Genomic DNA, 17,354 nt, shown 5'->3' with positions numbered 1-17,354 from the left:
ATACAATTCAGAAAATCAAAGTAACCTGTCCATTGTTAAACAAAGCAAATAGGTACCATACTTCAACAGCAGGTTTGTGTCTAGGAGAGACGTTTTTAAGGGGTGCCTCCCAGGGGTGTCTCAAATCATAGCACTACCTTCTCTTCCTGCCCTCTTGCTCTGCACAAGAAGATGACACTACTCGGATTCAAAAGCCTCAGGGCGTCTGTTTAGAGGTGACTAATTTCTCCACTTGTCATTTCCTCATCATTCTCAGAAAGCTCTGCGGGAGACAGCTCCCAAGATAGAAATAATTAGCAGCGCAAAGGGATTCGTGTGCATCAGGCCTGCCTTTCTTCTGAAATGTGGCTGCTTCCTTCGAGTAGGGGAGAGCCAGAGGGCCGGCCCCCTGTTGACTTTGTATATGTTTGGTTAGTGTGCAGGTGGGCTGGGGATAGTGTTCGTTTCAAACCAGAAAAACACCAAGGAAGGTTTACAGAGAGGGGCCTGGGGGAGGAGTGTCTGGGACTTGGGGGTCAGGGCTCGTGGTGGCGGCCATCAGAATGACAGCAAACACTTTCTGGCAACTAGACTTTTCTGAGCGTGTTCCGGGCAGCCAGCTCCTGGCAGCCTCAGTAGAGCTCAAGTGGACCTGGGTGGGCAAGGGCTGAAGCCAGGCTCTGAGACCAAGCCCGGCATTTCCCAGCCTGGCTTTGCAGGTTCCCACTGCAATCCCTGGAGAGCTATGTGCTCCCTCCGGGAGACCCCGATCAGCCTAGGGTGGCGCCCGCCGGAGCACCCGGGATTTTAAAGCACCCCAGGGATCCTGGCGCGCATTCAACATCATGCCACTGTACCACACACCAGTGGAGGCAGATATGTGGGAGCACTGGTGGGCGGACCCTGCACATCCCACAGCTGGGGTTTGGTCTCTGGACTTCTGGTGAGGGGAGAAGCCGGAGGTCTGGATTCTAGTCCCAGCTGTACCATGCACTAGCCCCCTCACCTCTCTGAGACTTCGCTCTTCGGCATTGCAATAAAACCCCTCCCAGTGGGGCTGTCGCCCAAGAGATAAAGTGTGGGAAACAGAAGCATCTTGTGCATTTATTTGCGGGAGCCATTTCCTCATGCCCAGCTGAGCCTGGGTGATGGCTACGGCATGGTTTTATTGTGCTTTGCAGACACTGTGCTTTTCACAAGTGGAAGGTCTGTGGCAACCCTGCCTCGAGCAAGTCCAGAGGCACCAGTTTTCCACCAGCATCTGCTCACTTCCTGTCTCTGTGTCACATGTTGGTAATTCTCACAGTATTTCAGCATTTTCATCATTATTATATGTTATCGCGATCTGTGATCAGTGATCTTCGATGTTATTATCATAATTGTTTTGGCCACCACAAACCGCACCCATAAAAGATGGAAAGTTTAATCAATAAATGTTGCGTGTGTTCTGACTATGCCATCAACCAGCTGTTCACCCATCTCTTTCCCTTCCCTCCGGCCTCCCTAATCCCTGAGACTCAGTTATAGTGATTATTATTAATTAGGCCAATTAATATCCTTACAATGGCCTCTAAGTGTTCAAATGAAAAAGTCACATGTCTCTCACTTTAAACCAAAGGCCAGAAATAAGTAAGCTGAGTGGGGAAGGCATGTCAAAAGCCAAGATAGGCCCAAAGCTAGGCCTCTGCACCAATTAGCCAAGTTGTGAATGCAAAGGGCAAGTTCTTGAAGGAAACTGAAGGTGCGGCTCCAGTGAACAGTAAGCAAGTGACACAGCCTTACTGCTGCAATGGGGAACGTCTTAGTGGTCTGGAGAGAAGATCAAATAAACCAGCCTCAAGCCAAAGCCTAATTCGGAGAGCAAGGCCCCAACTCTCCTCAATTCTATGAGGGCTGAGGTGGGTGAGGCAGCTGCAGAAGAAAAGTCTGAAGCTGGCAGGGGTTGGTTTAAGGAAAGAGCCATCTCCATTACATAAAAGTGCAAGGAGAAGCAGCAAGTGCTGATGGAGAAGCTGCAGCAAGTCATCCAGAAGATCCGGCTAAGATAATCAATGAAGTGGCTACAGGAAACCACAGGTTTCCAATGTAGACGGACCAGCCTTCTATTCTGCCGTAAACCAATTCCAGCATCATGTCCTAATTGCAAGAGTTTCATCAAAAGGTTGATGGAACTTGGGGACTCAACAGGGTTGAGTCACACATGTAGTCACCTGTTGGGAATGGCTGAAGGCATTTCCCCAAACCTGAATAGGATACATTAAAATGATTGCTTGGCTGCCAGACAGCTAAAGGGCATCTTAATCTACATGTTATTGCCTCCTACTGGCCAAACACCTGAACAGCCCGTAGGCTAATTCCCCCATTCTGACAATGCTTGTGTATACCCTTTGAAGTGTATATCTCCACCTCGCCTCAGAACAATTTGTGTTAATAAAAAGCATGGGGTCCTAGGATAAGGAGACCTGAGAACTTAGACCTTAAAAATTAGATCTTAGTTTCCTTTAAGCTAAGCTCTTCTGACCCCAAAATGCCTTTCAAAATTATATTTCATCTCTGGAAACCTATTTAATCTATGCACAGCCTTCTCCAGATTGCTGAACCCTTCTTAAATGCTGGAACAAGAACCCCAGTACTATTGGACTTCCATCTGGGACTTTCCTAGCCAGAGAGGAGAGGTCCATGCCGGGCCTCAAAGCTTCAAAGGACAGGCTGACTCTCTTGTTAGAGACTAATGCACCTGCTGACTTTAAGTTGAAGCCAATGCTCATTGACCATCTGAAACCCATAGGGCCCTTAGAAATATGCTAAATCTCCTCTGCCTGTGCTCTATAGATGGCACAACAAAGCCTGGATGACAGCACATCTGTTTACAACATGGTTTCCTGAATATTTTAAGCCCACTGTGGAGACCTAGTACTCAGAAAAAAAGATTCCTTGCAAAATATTACTGCTCATTGACAATGCAGCCAAGAGCTCCGATGGAGATGTTCAATGAGATGAATGTTGTTTTCATGCCTGCTAACACAACATCCATTCCGCAGCCTATGGATCAAGGAGTAATTTTGATTTTCAAGTCTTCTTATTTAAGAAATACATTTCGTACGGCTACAGCTGCCACAGATAGTGATTCCTCTGATGGATCTGAGCAAAGTAAATTGAAAACCTCTGGAAGAAATTACCATTCTAGATGCCATTGAGCCCATGTGTGAATCATGGGAAGAGGCGGAAATATTAACAGTAACAGAAGTTTGGAAGATGTTGAGTCCAACCAAAAAACCCGTGCGACTCGGTTTATTGCAATGGTCGGGAACCAAGTCCGCGGTAGCTCCAAGGCAGACCTGTACAAGGAGGACGGAATCAGGGGCTCCAGACAGGAGCTGCTGTTACCTCCCTGTCCTTTGCGTCTCTGAGCCTCAGGCTTCTTATCTGTAGAATGGGGGTAATGGTAACTGTCCTGCCTATAAAGTGTGAGGTGTTTCTAGCAGCAGAAATATGACTACAAACCCTTAGCCACGTCTGGGGGTAGGTTTCTGTCATGTGACACAACCCCAGAGGGAGGTAATTCATGATTTCTCCATTCTGTCATGTGACACAACCCCAGAGGGAGGTAATTCAGGGCTGGTATGATTTCTCCGTGGACTTCAGGGACCGAGGCTCCTTCTGCAGGTCAACTGCACCATCATTAAGTGGGGCTCACTACTCCCACTCGGGGACCTTCTCTGGGTTGCCCAGCCCACAGGAGGACTTGATGTCCCCAGGAGCAGCCCCAGCCTATGACAGAGGAAGATGGAGGGTTAATACTCCCGCTTCCTCCCCTTGCGGGGAAGAAAGAGGAGGACAATGAGCCGTGTTCTGTGCTGTCTCCCAGAGGGTCCCAGGGGAATTGAACCCCATTTGCGCACAATGGCAACTGGCTTAGCAAAACAGCCGGTATGGGTTTCCGTCCCCATGCCCTTACCAGCAGGTCCTGAGTCCACCTCCCTACATCAACCACTGGTCCTGGAATCCTCGTCTCAAGGTCTGCCTCTGGGGAACCCAGACTGAACCAGGCCCGGCCTTCTAGAGGAGCCAGCCCCTTCCGGCGCCTCCCAGGGTCCGCTTCCCTCTCCCTGCACTTCCTCCAGCTGCACTGGAGGCTGAGACGGGGTCGTTTGTTCAGGCGTGTTGCCTCCCCAAGTACAATCGGCGCTCTGCTGGAAGGTAGGGGAGGAGGATGGGTGTTGGGGGTGTGCAGCCACCACTGAGCTGTGGCAAAAGCGTCAGTCATAACGTTTCTTGGCACCTGCCGCACAGTCCCAGCCTGGCGCCGAGACCAGCGGGGAAGGACGCCGGTCCAGGCTGCTCCTCTGCCTCACCCAGGGCTCTGTTCTCACCTCCGGAGACACAGAGCAGCCAAGAGGGATGTGTTAGTTGTTGCCAATTAAGCCTGCGATGGGACTGGGCACCCGGTGGGTGACAGAAGGGTTCAGGACGTGAAGTCAATTAAAGTCCATCATCTTCATTGTCTCCGGGGTGGGGGGTAGGAGGGCAGAATCGCACAAAACCACAGAGGGATGGGCGAGCCCAGGGTGAGAGCCGGGCCACGGAGACGTGCGATATGGATGCACGCGCTCATTAACTATTTACGAAGGAGAGCTATTTCGAGCTGGGGCGGGCTGCGGGGCTGATGCCGTGGGTGGGAGAACGGATCCAGATGTGGGCAGCAACTTCCAATGCATCGAAAAGAAGATAAGCGGTCGGAAATTAAACATCACAGGGAACTATTTAACACTTAACCTCTAACTAGCTAATTAGCTAGTGATGGTAGTATTTAAGGGGCTTTTCAGTTGAGTAATTAGCCACCTAAAAGGTTAAAATGTAAATGAATTGCTTGGTGAACTCCACTCGGTGAGCTTTTTCATAGGCTGAGTGAAGCTAATTCACAGGCCTGGGCGGGAGGGGTATGCTCTGGGGCTTCCTGGCCCAGGTCGGGTGGACCGTAAGCTGTGTCCTGCGTGCCGGTGGGGTTTGGGAGGCAGAGGAAGAGGTGGCTGCTTTGGGCAGAAGAAAGAGGCAGAGGCAGAAAGGAACAGGCCTGGTCGGGACCTGCCACAATAATGCTGCATGACAAGCAACCTCGAGATCTAGGTAGCTCACAGCCACTGATATTTAATTTTCTTATTTGTGGGTCTGTAGGTTGGTTGGAGTTCAACCGGACTCGGTTGGGCTGGGCTGGGCTGGACTCCGGGCTCCAGGTCTGTTTAGATCTTCTCTGTGCTTCTCATTCCGAGCCTAGACGGAGGGGCGTGGCTATGCGGAGTATGTTCTTCTATTGGTGACAGCATAGGAGGGTGAGCCCAACTGAACAAGCCAATGCCAGGCCTCTGCTGGCATCATGCCGCTAACTCCCATTTGCCCAAGTAAGTGGCATGGCCAAGCCCGAAGTTAAGGGGCAGGGCATGTACCTCTCACCCCATCAGGCCACTTTATGTCATCTGGTACCGTTTTATTACAGGGAGTGAAGAAGCAGGCCCACCAGCTGTCTGCCACACCTGGCTTACCTGGTGGAAAGGCTACCTCTAGGGCGTGGTGCTCAGGCCTGAGCATGACCTGCAACCTGGCGGACTTGTTAGCACACAGATGCCTGGGTTTCTGGCTCGGTCTGTGTGGCGTGGGGTCTGAGTTGCTGCTGTTCTCATCACTGAACAAATGCTGTCTGTCTGGGGACCACATTTTGAGAACCTCTGGTCTGGGGAAATGATAAGAGTCTTGCTCAGAGAGGATGGGCAAGGGCAGCCTGTGGGTGGCTTTGAATGTCAAACTAAATAGCTATACTCACGGAGCCCTTCCTACACCTCAGTTATTGCTTTAAAAGCGTTCTGTGTGTTCTCCTCGTTGGCAAGTCAACCCTGTGAGGTGTGGTATTGCCTCTCGACAGATGAGGACTCTGAGCCATGGGGGTGGGGGTGGGGGCCGTGACTCAGGAGGCCCCACAGCTTGGAGGTGTTGGGACTGGAGCTGGCAGCCAGTGCTCCATCCTGACCTCAGGCTTCCCTCTGTGGCCGTAGGGTGTCAGGGTCGAGTTCTGAGGGCAGGCGTCATCTGTGGAGGAAAAACCTCTGGATTTGGAACCGGATGCTCTTAGGCACCGACCACACTTTGACTTCTGGTAGCTAGGTTTTCATTTACCCAGTCGACAAATATGTATTGAGTGTTTGCTTTGGGATAGGCTCTGGTCCAGACCCTAGGGTTAGAATAAGATAGGCAAAGCCCTTGCCTTCAAGAAGCTTACATTCTTACTAGGGAGAGGGTTTCTCATTTTAAAATGTACACTACGTATAAAAAATAATTAGTGTAAGGAGACAGAGACTAGGGGGAGGGGAGGTCTACTGTTTTATATCTGTGGTCAGGGATGGCCCCTCTGAGGAGTGACATTGGATGGAATGAAAGAAAGAGCCAGGCAGGAGAAGAAGCATGTGCAAAGGCCCTGGGGTAGACACAGGCTGCTCTTGTTGGAGAAGCAGCAAGGAATCCAGTGCATCTGGAGGAAAAACATCAGGAAATGAGGGTCGAATAATGGACAGGGCTGGATCGTGCAGGGCCCTGTAGGCCATGAGGAGGCCTGGGATTTTATCCTGAATGAGATGGGAGCTACTAGGAGGTTGAACACAGGAGAGTGGCAGGATGCGCTCAAAAGGAAGATTCTGGCTCTGGATGAAGAACAGACTGCAGGGGCAGAGGAGTGGAAGCAGGGAGACCAGTTACAGGGGGCTGCAGGGGTCTCAGCTATGTCCTTCCTGTCCACATCCATAAAGTGGGAGAAGGCCCCTCTAATCTTCCCCCTCAGGCTCATTATGAGAGCAGGAGCAGAAGGAGGTCAGGGCGGGGCCTGTGAGGAGCAGGCAGGACTCAGGTAAAGATCAAAGCAGCCTGTGATGGTTTTGCCGGCAGAATGTTTGGGCCTGCATCTGTCTGGCCCGAGAAGCTCACAGCCCACAGCCCACAGTCAGGCGTGGAGAGGCGCTCCATCTCCCTCTCAGCGCAGCCCCCGCTCCCCAGTCAGCACCCGCCCTCCGCCCCAAGCCCTCTTACTCTGAGGGGAGCAGTTATTTATGCTCTTGTTTAACGAGCTCATTAGACATGTGCTGCGGTGTTTCCTTCCCCTGTGACTCTCAGTGTGTTTGCTGCCCGTGGCCATGACGACGGAGGTGGCAGTGGGTGTGAGGGTGGCTGGTGGTCATGGGCTTGGTGACCTGCAGTCTCTCTCTCTCTCTCTCTCTCTCTCTCTCTCTCTCTCTCTCTCTCTGGGTGCGTGTGGGCAGGCAGGTGACAAAGCTGCCGAGGTCCTGGCATGGAGGCAGGACCTAGAAGCTGAGACGGTGGCAGCAGCCGGCATTGAACACAGAGATTTTTCCCGCCCTTCAAATGCCACTGTGTGTGAGACAGTGCCAACGGCTGCTCTCCAGGCGGCTTTGACTGTCACTCAAAACAAGGTCTGAGTGGAACAAGGGGGACATTTAAAATTCCTGGGGTGGCTCCGCAGGGCCTGGAAGGATGCTTGTCGTGCGGGCAGTGTGAGTGGGTGGCAGCTGCCTCCCTGATGCTGGGAAAGCACCCAGGCCCAGGTTCACACCCACACCCGCTCTCCCCCATCCTGCCTAGAGGGGCCCGAGGGCCAGGACTCCAGCCCTAGTACTTCCTTCCCGGAGGATTAGAGGGCCTGAGATTCTATCATTACAGGTGCAGTTCTTTGCATCTGTCATGGGTAGAGACCAGGGAGATGCCGAAGTGGTTTCCTCTGGGACTGTCCAACAGAGGGTATACATGATGGAGCACATAAGGGAGGTCCCCAAATCAGGAGGGAGGGGTTAGGAAGGGGTTGTAAGTCTGTCTCCAAGCCCAGTTCCCCTGTGTTGACATGGCCAAGGGCTTGGGAGAGCTCAGGGAGAGGGAGGGGAAGCCAAGTTCTTGGGACCAGTCCAGCTATTTCACTCATCACAACGCTCTTGGACTCTGTTCTTTGATCTTTAAAATGGGCCCACTTCTTGCTACTCTCTCAGATTGAAAAAAAGATCAAGAGTGAGAAAGAGACAGTTCCAGGTCACCCAGGCCCGGCCTCGCCTTTCTTTGTGAATCTTATGATGCCCACACACCTCTTACCCATCACCCCCACGCTTACCTTCCCTGCGATGCTGATGACGACTGGCCCCATGTGGAGATAACTTCCAGACACAAGACACTCCCCCTCCTGTTTTCCCAGAGCCTACACCATGCTGGGTGCTCTCGCTGAGAAGGCTTCCTTATCACAGAGCCCAGATCCATCTCGCTCCACCCCCTCCCTTCGATTCTGCCTTCCCTCTCTTCAGGAAGAAGCCAAATTCTTCTTCCACAGTGTGGCCATGTAATTTTTGCAGATGATTCTCATGGCTCATCTAATGCTATATATTTTTTCCATATTCAACATCCTCCCTTCCTGCCTTCCTCCGTTCTTGCCTTTCACCTTTAGTCATTCAGGAGGTATTTATTTTATGTTTATAATGTCAGGTCGGGGCCACTCAGGGAGGACGGCCCTGAACAGGACACGCCTGGCCTCCTGCAGCTCCCATTTCCTGGAGAGGCAGACATTAAAGGGGTATGTGCTTGACTAGTGAAATGTACTTGACTAGTGAACGATTCAGTACCTGCAGCTGTGATAAGTGGTGTGTGTGTGTGTGTGTGTGTGTGAGAGAGAGAGAGAGAGAGAGAGAGAGAAGGTCCTGGGGCCTGACCTAGACCAGAAGATCAGGGAAGCCTTCCTGGAGGAGGTGACTCAGAAGGTAGAGAAGGAGCTTAATCAGTGGAGAGATGTGAGAGGCGCTGCCTGCACAGGGCTGCTATGCTTCTCTCTGGAGCAGAAAAGGGTGTGTCCTATGGTGCGTCTCCTGGCCCGGTGCCTCAGATGTGCCAGGGTTGCCATCCCTCTGTGCGTGTGGGGTCCATCAGTGGACAGTGTGCTGGGTGTGGCCTGGCCAGAGCAAAGTGGACTGAGGCCGTCCCTCCTGGGTGTAGGGGGCCCTTCAGCTGAAGGCAGCTCAGCCCACTCTACCATCCCAGGGTTCACGTCCCGCAAAGACAGTGTGCCTCTAGCAAAGTGGCCCCCTTCGCATCGCTCTAAGGCAGCGGTTCTCAACCTGTGGGTCGCGACCCCTTTGGGGGTCGAACGACCCTTTCACAAGGGTCACTAAGACCATCGGAAAACACATATATAATTACATATTGTTTTATGATGAATCACTATGCTTTAATTATGTTCAATTTGTAAAGGGTCGCGGCATTAGGAAGGTTGAGAATCACTGCTCTAAGGCCATCACGCCCTCCTGCCTCCACTGTTCCCTCGATGGAGTGGCAAGACTATGTAGCAGCTTAGTGGGCAGGTGGGAACTGAACTTAGCGTGTGGATGTCACAACTAACCCGCCTGGGGCCCAGGGCCTTTAGTTCACACCTTCTTCTTTCTTTATTCTCTGTGTGTGTGTGATCTGTCATATAACATTTTAAAAACTTGTCTCATTTTATACAGGTTTGTATGTTGCAAGTCACTTCCTATCTTTGGCTGAAAGTAAACAGATTATAAATCACAAACCAATGGATGGGAATTAGGTCAAAGAGCCAAGTGAATGCAGGTGGTTTCTCCTGCCCTAAGGAGGATGCCGATAAGAGCCAGCCTTTCTGAGAAGTTAGCACGTGTCAGGCTCTACGCTGAGTGGCTGCCATTTATTAACTCATTTAATTCTTTCCACATCCTGATCAAGAAGGTGCAGTTATTATTTTGATTTTAGGGATGAGAAAACTGAGGTGCAAACTGGTCACGTGGCCTGCCCGGGGCGTCCTGCCTGGGATTTGAACCCAGGCGGGCTGGCTCCAGGGTCAGCACCTTGACACACTGGTCATGTACCTTAGCGTCTGAGTGCTTCCTGTGCGTTTTCCCAGGGCACCAGCCACACACACACCCTGGGGAGGCAGCTGTTACTCTTAAGCCCTCTCTACAGGGTAGGAATCTCTGGGTTCAGGAAGGTGGGTCAGCTACACAAGGCCTCCCGGCTTGGAAGTGGCAGGACCAGATCTCAAACCCAGGCTCGCTGTGCTCCAGAGAGAGCTCCTGACCACTCCTCTTCCTCCCGACATGGAGAGGAGAGAGATGCCGCCTGCCGCTTCCCAGCTGCCTCGTCTATTAAGGAACCCACACCGTCAGCCACTGTCACTCAGACCCCCGTAAGGACACAGGGGAAGTGGGAACCAGCCCACACGGAAGGGGGAGCAAGAGGGAACAGTGGGTGTGTGGGGAGGGGTCGCAGTGGACAGTGGGAGAACCTCCCGGCAGTGCAGGCAACGTCTGACGAGCAAAACCACGGCTTCTCTGAAAGCGGCAGGCTCGGCTGCCTGCGGGCCTGCGGGACTCCATGGAGGTGGGCGGGTTGACGCGTGTCTTTCATCCCTTCCCCACGCTGAGAAAACTGATGGCCATGCGCTGGGCGTTCTAATTTACACACTGCCATTTGAAACTGAGCTGCCCAGCCTTCCCATGGCTGCCTGCTCCCGGAACTGAAATGAAACCTGGGTCATGGGTTCAATCCCAGGGATGGGATGTGTTCAGGGGAGAGAGGAGAGATGTATGTCTTGGTCTCTGCCCTCACTGAGCCACCATCCCCCAGGGCCACCGTGACCCTCACTGCCCGGCCAGCAGATCCCAGGCCCAATGCAGGTGAGCAGGGCTGGAGGGTGGCACCTGAATCTCTGACAGCCACCGGGCTCCCTGGCTCATGGATGTCCGGTGGAGGGAGCAGCTGATAGATCACAGCTGGGCCGTTGACCTTGAGTCTTAAGTAAAGTGAAGAATAAGAGGCCATATTTCTTCCATCCGAGCCCCGGGAGCCGTGAAATATTGGAGTGTGAATAAGGACAGCGGCAGATCACTCCCCACGCCTGGGAGGGTGGCTGATCTGTCTTCCGGCCCTTCACCTGCTGGGCAGCTGGGATAAGGGTGCTCAGGATGCCGCGAAGGGAGACCCAGGGACTCCCCAGGCCCCCACGGTGCTCTCTCTGGAATGGGACAGGAATCACTGAGATTCGTAGGTTCCTAGAATGTAGGCCCTCACCTCAAATGTCGCCCTTTTAGCCTGGCCGGGTGGCTCAGTTGGTTGGAGTGTCCTCCGTACCAAAAGACTGCAGGTTTGGTTCCCAGTCAGGGCACATACTAGGGTGAGGGTTTGATCCCTGCTCAGGATGTATAAAGGAGGCAACTAATCGATGTTTCTCTCTCACATTCATATTTCCTTCTCTCTCTCTCTCTCTCTCTCTCTCTCCCTCCCTCCCTCCCTCCCTCCTCCTTCCCTCTCCCCCTTCTTGTCTCTAAAGTCAATAAAAAACATACTTGGGTGAGGATTTTAAAAATAATAAATAAATAAATAAATAAATATGTCACCCTTTTAATGAGGTTACCACCACCACCCCACTTAGAGTTGGGCCTGCCCTCCTACGCCTCAGCACGTTCACCCTCTCTCACCCCGTGATGCTTTTCCTTTTGTCTGTAGCACGCCCCGCTTTTCCACTTACTTCATAATTTACCGACGTGGTTCTCATTTGCTGTCCCCACTCTCCCCACCAAGGTCACGGGGCAGGGACTTGTGTTCCATGGCCATTGCTGTGCCCCATACCTAGGGCAGCATTGAGACACAAGCGGGGCTCCATGGAGACTTCGTGGATGAATGGATGAGCCTGGAGAAAACTTAGGATGGACTCATCCCAGCCCCTCACCCAGGAAGAGCAGGGACCCAGACGGGGACAGGATTTGCACCGGGTCATACAGCCTGTTGGTGTTGGAAGCTGCAGAGCTGGGGGGAGAATCAGGCACTGGAGTCCCAGGCCAGAGCTCGGCCCTGCACAGTCCAAGATACAGTGACCTCCCCCGCAACACCCCCCGCCTGCCCCGAAAAACATGCTTATCGGTCAAGGTCATGTTCCATTAACTACCTAGAGGACCAGGAAGCTGTGCAGCACTGGGTGGGGCAGGCTGGGGGCTTGCTTCCTCCCTGATTTTTTAAAAATATGTATTTATTGATTTCAGGGAGGAAGGGAGAGGGAAAGAGAGATAGAGACATTAATGATGAGAGAGAATCATTGATGGGCTGCCTCCTGTACACTCCGAACTGGGGATGGAGCCCACAACCTGGGCATGTGCCCTGACCGGAAATCCAATTGTGACCTCCTGGTTCATAGGTCGAGGCTCAACCACTGAGCCACGCTGACTGGGCCTCCTGATTTTTTAAAAAAGTAATACATGTCCTGTTACCAACGTCCTAACCCCAAGGGCATCCAGGAAGATGGGTTCCAGGACTGGGGAGGTCAGGGCATGTTCCTTCCCGGGAACTGAAGGGCTGGGGTGGGAGTGAGGTGAGAAGTGTTTATGAGGCACCGCCACCTGCCTGACCGGCCCATGCTGGGGCCCCCACGGATCGCTCACTGAATCCTCACGCCCAAGCTGTGAAGGGGCGGGTAGTAACAGCCAACAGTATTGGCCTGGGTGCCGGGCACCGTTCTCGGCGCTCTCAGTATTCATTCCCTTAATCTGCCCAGCAACTCCGTGGAGTGAATGGCTTCTATTCTCGTCTCCACGTTACAAATGTGAAACCAGAAGCAGATATGCTGCAAAATGAGTAAGTGCTGCCATTCTGGGAGCTCGGGACGCATCCGTGAACAGAACGACGTGGAGAACCTCGTCCTGTGGGAAACGGGCGTGGGCCCGATGAGTGAGTAGATTACAGGGGGGTGGGGAGGCAATACGCCCGTGCAAAGAAGGCACAGCAGCGGGGGTCAGGCTCGGGGTGGCGGGCAAATGGCAGTTTTACACAGTGGGCTGGCCGGGCCTCTCTGAGGGGAGACTTGGCACAGACTTGGAGGAGGTGAGCCAAGCAGAGCTCTGTGGGGAGGGCATTCGAGGCAGAGGGGACAGCCAAGGCGAGGCCCCAAGCTGGAGTGTGTCTAAGGAGCGGCAAGGGCCAGGGTGGCTGCAGCAGAGAGGGCGAGGGGCAGTCTAAGAGATGGGGCAGGGGGTGGTGGGGCCGATCACAGCCGTGCAGGCCCCTGCAAGGACATTTTCTCCAGCACACGGGCTCGTTCAGATGCTCCCCACATTACAGTGCTTGCATACACTCACAGCCTCCGGCAACACCCTCCTCTCGGCCTTGTTCACACACCAGGGTTGCTTCTACTCATACTCACACACACTATACTCACTCACTCTGGCCAATAGGCACACGCTCATACTCACACACACTGGCCAATGGGCACTCACTCATACACACACACAGAACTCACTCACACGCTGGCCAATGGCTCCTGCTGGGCTTCACCCTCCACCTGCCTGTGTGGGGAGGGACAGGAGTGGTCCTCCTCACCCCTGCTCCCTGTGATCCCGGCATGGCCTCTCCCAGCCCGACCGGGAGCAGAAGAGCAGGCCAGTCCTGAGGCCTCAGATCCACGCTCCCCAGCAAAGTGCTGGAGAGACTCCCAGAAAGCACAGATGCGAGGGTCTGTGATTGATTCGCACGTGGTTTACTCACATGTGACTGACTCACACGATTACGTCCACACTAGGATCCCAGACCCACGTGGCCATCCTGCAGGGACACTGAGTGCATGTAGTGGCTCCTCTCTGTGCTGATTGTCCCCACAGGAGCTGGCTGTCCTCGGGCTTGGAGGGGGCTAGGAAAGGGGAAGAGAGTAAAACTGCTATTTTAAGTTATTCTCAGTCAAAACCAGGACAAGGCACCTCCAGGCCAGGCCAGCCTCACCTGCAGCTCCTGGCTAACAAGTAAGTCCCATAGTGAGGCTCCTCTTCCTGTGCCTCACAGACACCCTGAACCCCAAGGCGACCGACCGGTGCCCCCAGGCAGCTCACCTGCCCTGCAGGAGATCTTGCCAGGAGATGGGGGTTGGATGGTGTTAGTGTTCCATACTAAAGATGACGATAATGATGGATAGATGACCAATAGACAGACAGACAGGCAAGCAGATGATAGGTGATAAAGTACGTAAACATTCACCGTGTACAGTAAGCCCTCGCTTAACGTTGTCGATGGGTTCTGCAACGAGTGAAATGATGCATAACAATCCAATTTCCCTGCAGGCTAGCGGATATAAATAAAGAGTTAAGTCCCTGCAGCACCTCATGAACGTTAGAGCTCGAAGCAGCATTAGAGGAAGCGGCGTTCTGCAATGACCTGCCGTACAGCTGTGACTTATTGGGCCTATGTCGCGTTCCAGGGCTCCATGGGCATCATTCCTAATCCTCACACGTGTCTGGAAGCTAGGTTTGCAAACTGCTTTTACAAACGAGACTGAATCCCTGGGAAATTGAGTCATGCAGGCAAAACCAGGAACTTTGAGTCGGGAGTTGAGCCCAGGTCACTCTGGTGCCAGATCCCATGTGTTCTGAGGGCTGGGGACCGGCTGCCCCAACTCCCTCAACCCTTTGCTGGCTGTGCCCCCTGCCTGCCCTGCTGCTGCACCCCCTTGCTCCTGTCACCCCCCCCCCCTGCCCCGGTCTTTGGGTGATGCTTTGGTGGAATTCTCGGATGTCAGAATTGGGCACAGAAGCATGGAGAAGGAAGTGATTGGCCCACGGCCACAGCAAGTCTGGGACAGAGCCGGGCCCGGAGCCTCGTCCCTTCAGCTTGGACCTGAGGATATTTGGAGGGTGGGCACAGCTCTGCTCCGCCGTCCTCCCTCCCTCAGGCGCCAGGGTTGGGATCGGGTCAGAGCGCTGACTTGGTGGGACAGAGCAGCCTCCCCACTGCCCACCTGAGGCCTCTCACCGAGGTCATTCCTGTCCCCGGTCCAGATTCGTCCCTTCCTGGCCAGCGGCTCGGGGAGGCCCTGGTGTCCAGGGAGGATCCGCAGAAGCACAGCCCAGAGAAGTGCTGAGCGGGCACCTCCTGACCACTGGTGGGAAGGGCTGTCTGCCGGTGAGACGACGGGCAAGTGACCCACTCAGCGCACCAGGTGTCAGCAGGCGTCAGCAGGCACTCCCCGGGGGTCCCGCCTCCAGATGTGAGGCATGGAGCAGCCCTCAGGGAAGTGCCCGTCAGTGTCTCGGTCCCTCATCCATGCGTGTGCTGAGTGCCCTGTTATGAAAGATGACAGTTCCCACCTGTGAATGCTTTACCTCCATACTGCGTCCAAGGAGACACACTGTGCAGGTTTTCCCAACCAGTCTATGGACTGGGCAGCAGTGTCATCCCTCCCATTGGACAGATGAGAGAGCTGAGACTCCGAGGAGGCCATCTCCTTGTTCAAAATGGCTCAGCTGGCAGATGGTGGGCCCGGATGGATTTGAACCTGGTCTTTCAGACACCAAATCAAACATCATCGTGGCTGCTTTCTCTTGCATAAACATGCCGTAATCACTGAACTCATTACTGAACAAGTATCGTATTTCATTTCCCTAAGGATGCCCTGTGGTCAATATTAACCCATTCTGCAGGTGAGAAAACTGAGTGAGGCCCAGAGATGCACGGTGACTTACCTACATCGCACAGTCCGTAAGCTTGTGTCACCATGGCACAAATTCAACCTGGGGTTGCCCCCATTCATTTCTTCAGGGCGCTTCTGATTTGATGGAGGAGGGGATTATGACTGTGGGGAAAGGCAGGCCCCCAAAACGCATCCTTGAAATGAGCGAAGACTTCATTTCCTCTTGGTTGGTTTCTTCTGTAGGGGTCATCGGTGACTCTACCATTGTCACCGAAACAAAACCTAGTGTTCCCTCATTGATTGCCAAGCATTGTGCCAAGTGTTTAACACACTTTCCCTCATGATCCTGACAACAGTCCTACACGTAGGTCCTAGAGTTCCTAGTAACTGAGGCAGAGAGGGCTGAGTATTCTGTGTCAGGCCACACAGCTGGTCATGGGCAGAGCAGAATTTGAACCCAGGCCCAGCTGGCACCACGCGGATGCTGCGAACCCCCATACTTTATTTCCCGCAACCTCTTTGCCCGAGCATGTGACTCGTGCCATGTTCTGCTCCAGAACTGCCCTGTTCTTCAGCCAAGAGGACAGGCATATGGCCAGGGGTCACCCTCCCTGCCCCCCATCCCTCCCCAATGCTGCCTCGCAGCCCCAATCTGACAGGGCCAACCAAGCCCATGGGCAGCAGGACCAAGAAGCCCCTGCCGAGGGTGACTGAGTCACAAATGTGTTTCCAGCAGCCTCTGCTCGTCCTGCCCGCCTGGCAGAATTTGCTTTGTGATGAATTTTTTGGCTATTTTGAAAGTTGTGCTAAAATGTACAGAACATAAATTTTACTGTTTTAACCATTTTTAAGTGTGTGTTTCAGTGGCATTAAGTTCATTCACATTGTTAGGCACCATCACCACCATCCATCTCCATGACATCCTCCCAAACTGAAACTCGGTGCCCATTACACACCAACTTCCCTCCCCCTCCCCAGCCCCCTCCTTTCTGTCTCTATGAATATGACCCCCGGTGCCTTGTATACTAGTAAGTGGAGACGTACAGTGCGTGTCCTTTTGTGTCTGTCTTATGTCACTTCACACAACGTCCTCCAGTTTTCTGAATGCTGTAACGTGCGTCAGAATGCGGCATTATGGGATATGGACGCTCCTTGACTTTGCTTGTGATCCACGTGTGATCTCTGTGTTGTTCTCATGTTAGTATGTGTGCAGCTGGGAGAGCCTGGGTTAGCATTTTGAGGAGGTTGGTGCTGCAGGTGAGTTGGCCCCTGGGTGGCGCCATCATGGCATTATGGATCTGCGACTGGGGAGAGCTGTCTGGTTAGGTTCGTCATTGGGTGAAGGGACTCAGGCTCTGTGTGTTCTGGACGCGGCAGGTGGGGAATCTTTATTCTGCATCCTCCTCAGTTTCCAACGACGGGCAGTGTAATTGGTCTGACACCTTCTGCATTTTTCCTGTAAGTGATGAGTTGTTATCGAGCAGGCTTTTCTCAGCTCCTCAAGGAGAGAAATGACAACTCTCATTGTCATCATTATAGTCATCGGGGCACCAAGTGGGCCTGGGAGGGGAGCAGAAGGGGCCGCTGTGTCCACCCCACTATACTTATTTCTCACACTCAGCCCAGGAGGTTGGCACTGCTGACCCCATTTTACAGGTGAGCAAACTGAGGTTCAGAGAGAGGGAAAATGATCCTGAGGCACGCGGGCCGTCAGGGGCAGAACCAGCCTTCAGAGAGATTTCTGTTTGATTGCAAAGCTCACCCCCTTCCCCTGAGACCTGCAGACCCAGTTCTTGGGGACTGGGAGCTAAAGACAGTTAAATACAGAGAAAAGTTCCACAGTCATAGAAACTTGGATAAGGAGAGACAGAGAAGGAGGGAGGGAGGG

The 17,354-nt window shown here is 53.2% G+C and overlaps 1 protein-coding gene across 1 annotated transcript in view; it reads left to right on the top strand.

Annotated features, from left to right (window-relative positions):
- The window catches only part of LRFN2 (leucine rich repeat and fibronectin type III domain containing 2), a 193,432-nt gene that overhangs the window by 164,739 nt on the left and 11,339 nt on the right, over positions 1 to 17,354 (top strand). The gene's annotated exons all lie outside the window — the stretch shown is intronic.

The sequence above is a fragment of the Myotis brandtii genome, unplaced genomic scaffold, assembly GCF_000412655.1.
Source record: "Myotis brandtii unplaced genomic scaffold, ASM41265v1 scaffold1691, whole genome shotgun sequence".
NCBI classification, from domain to species: Eukaryota; Metazoa; Chordata; class Mammalia; order Chiroptera; family Vespertilionidae; genus Myotis; species Myotis brandtii.
Note: the sequence above shows the minus strand (reverse complement) of the source record. Positions and strands in the feature narration are given on the sequence as shown.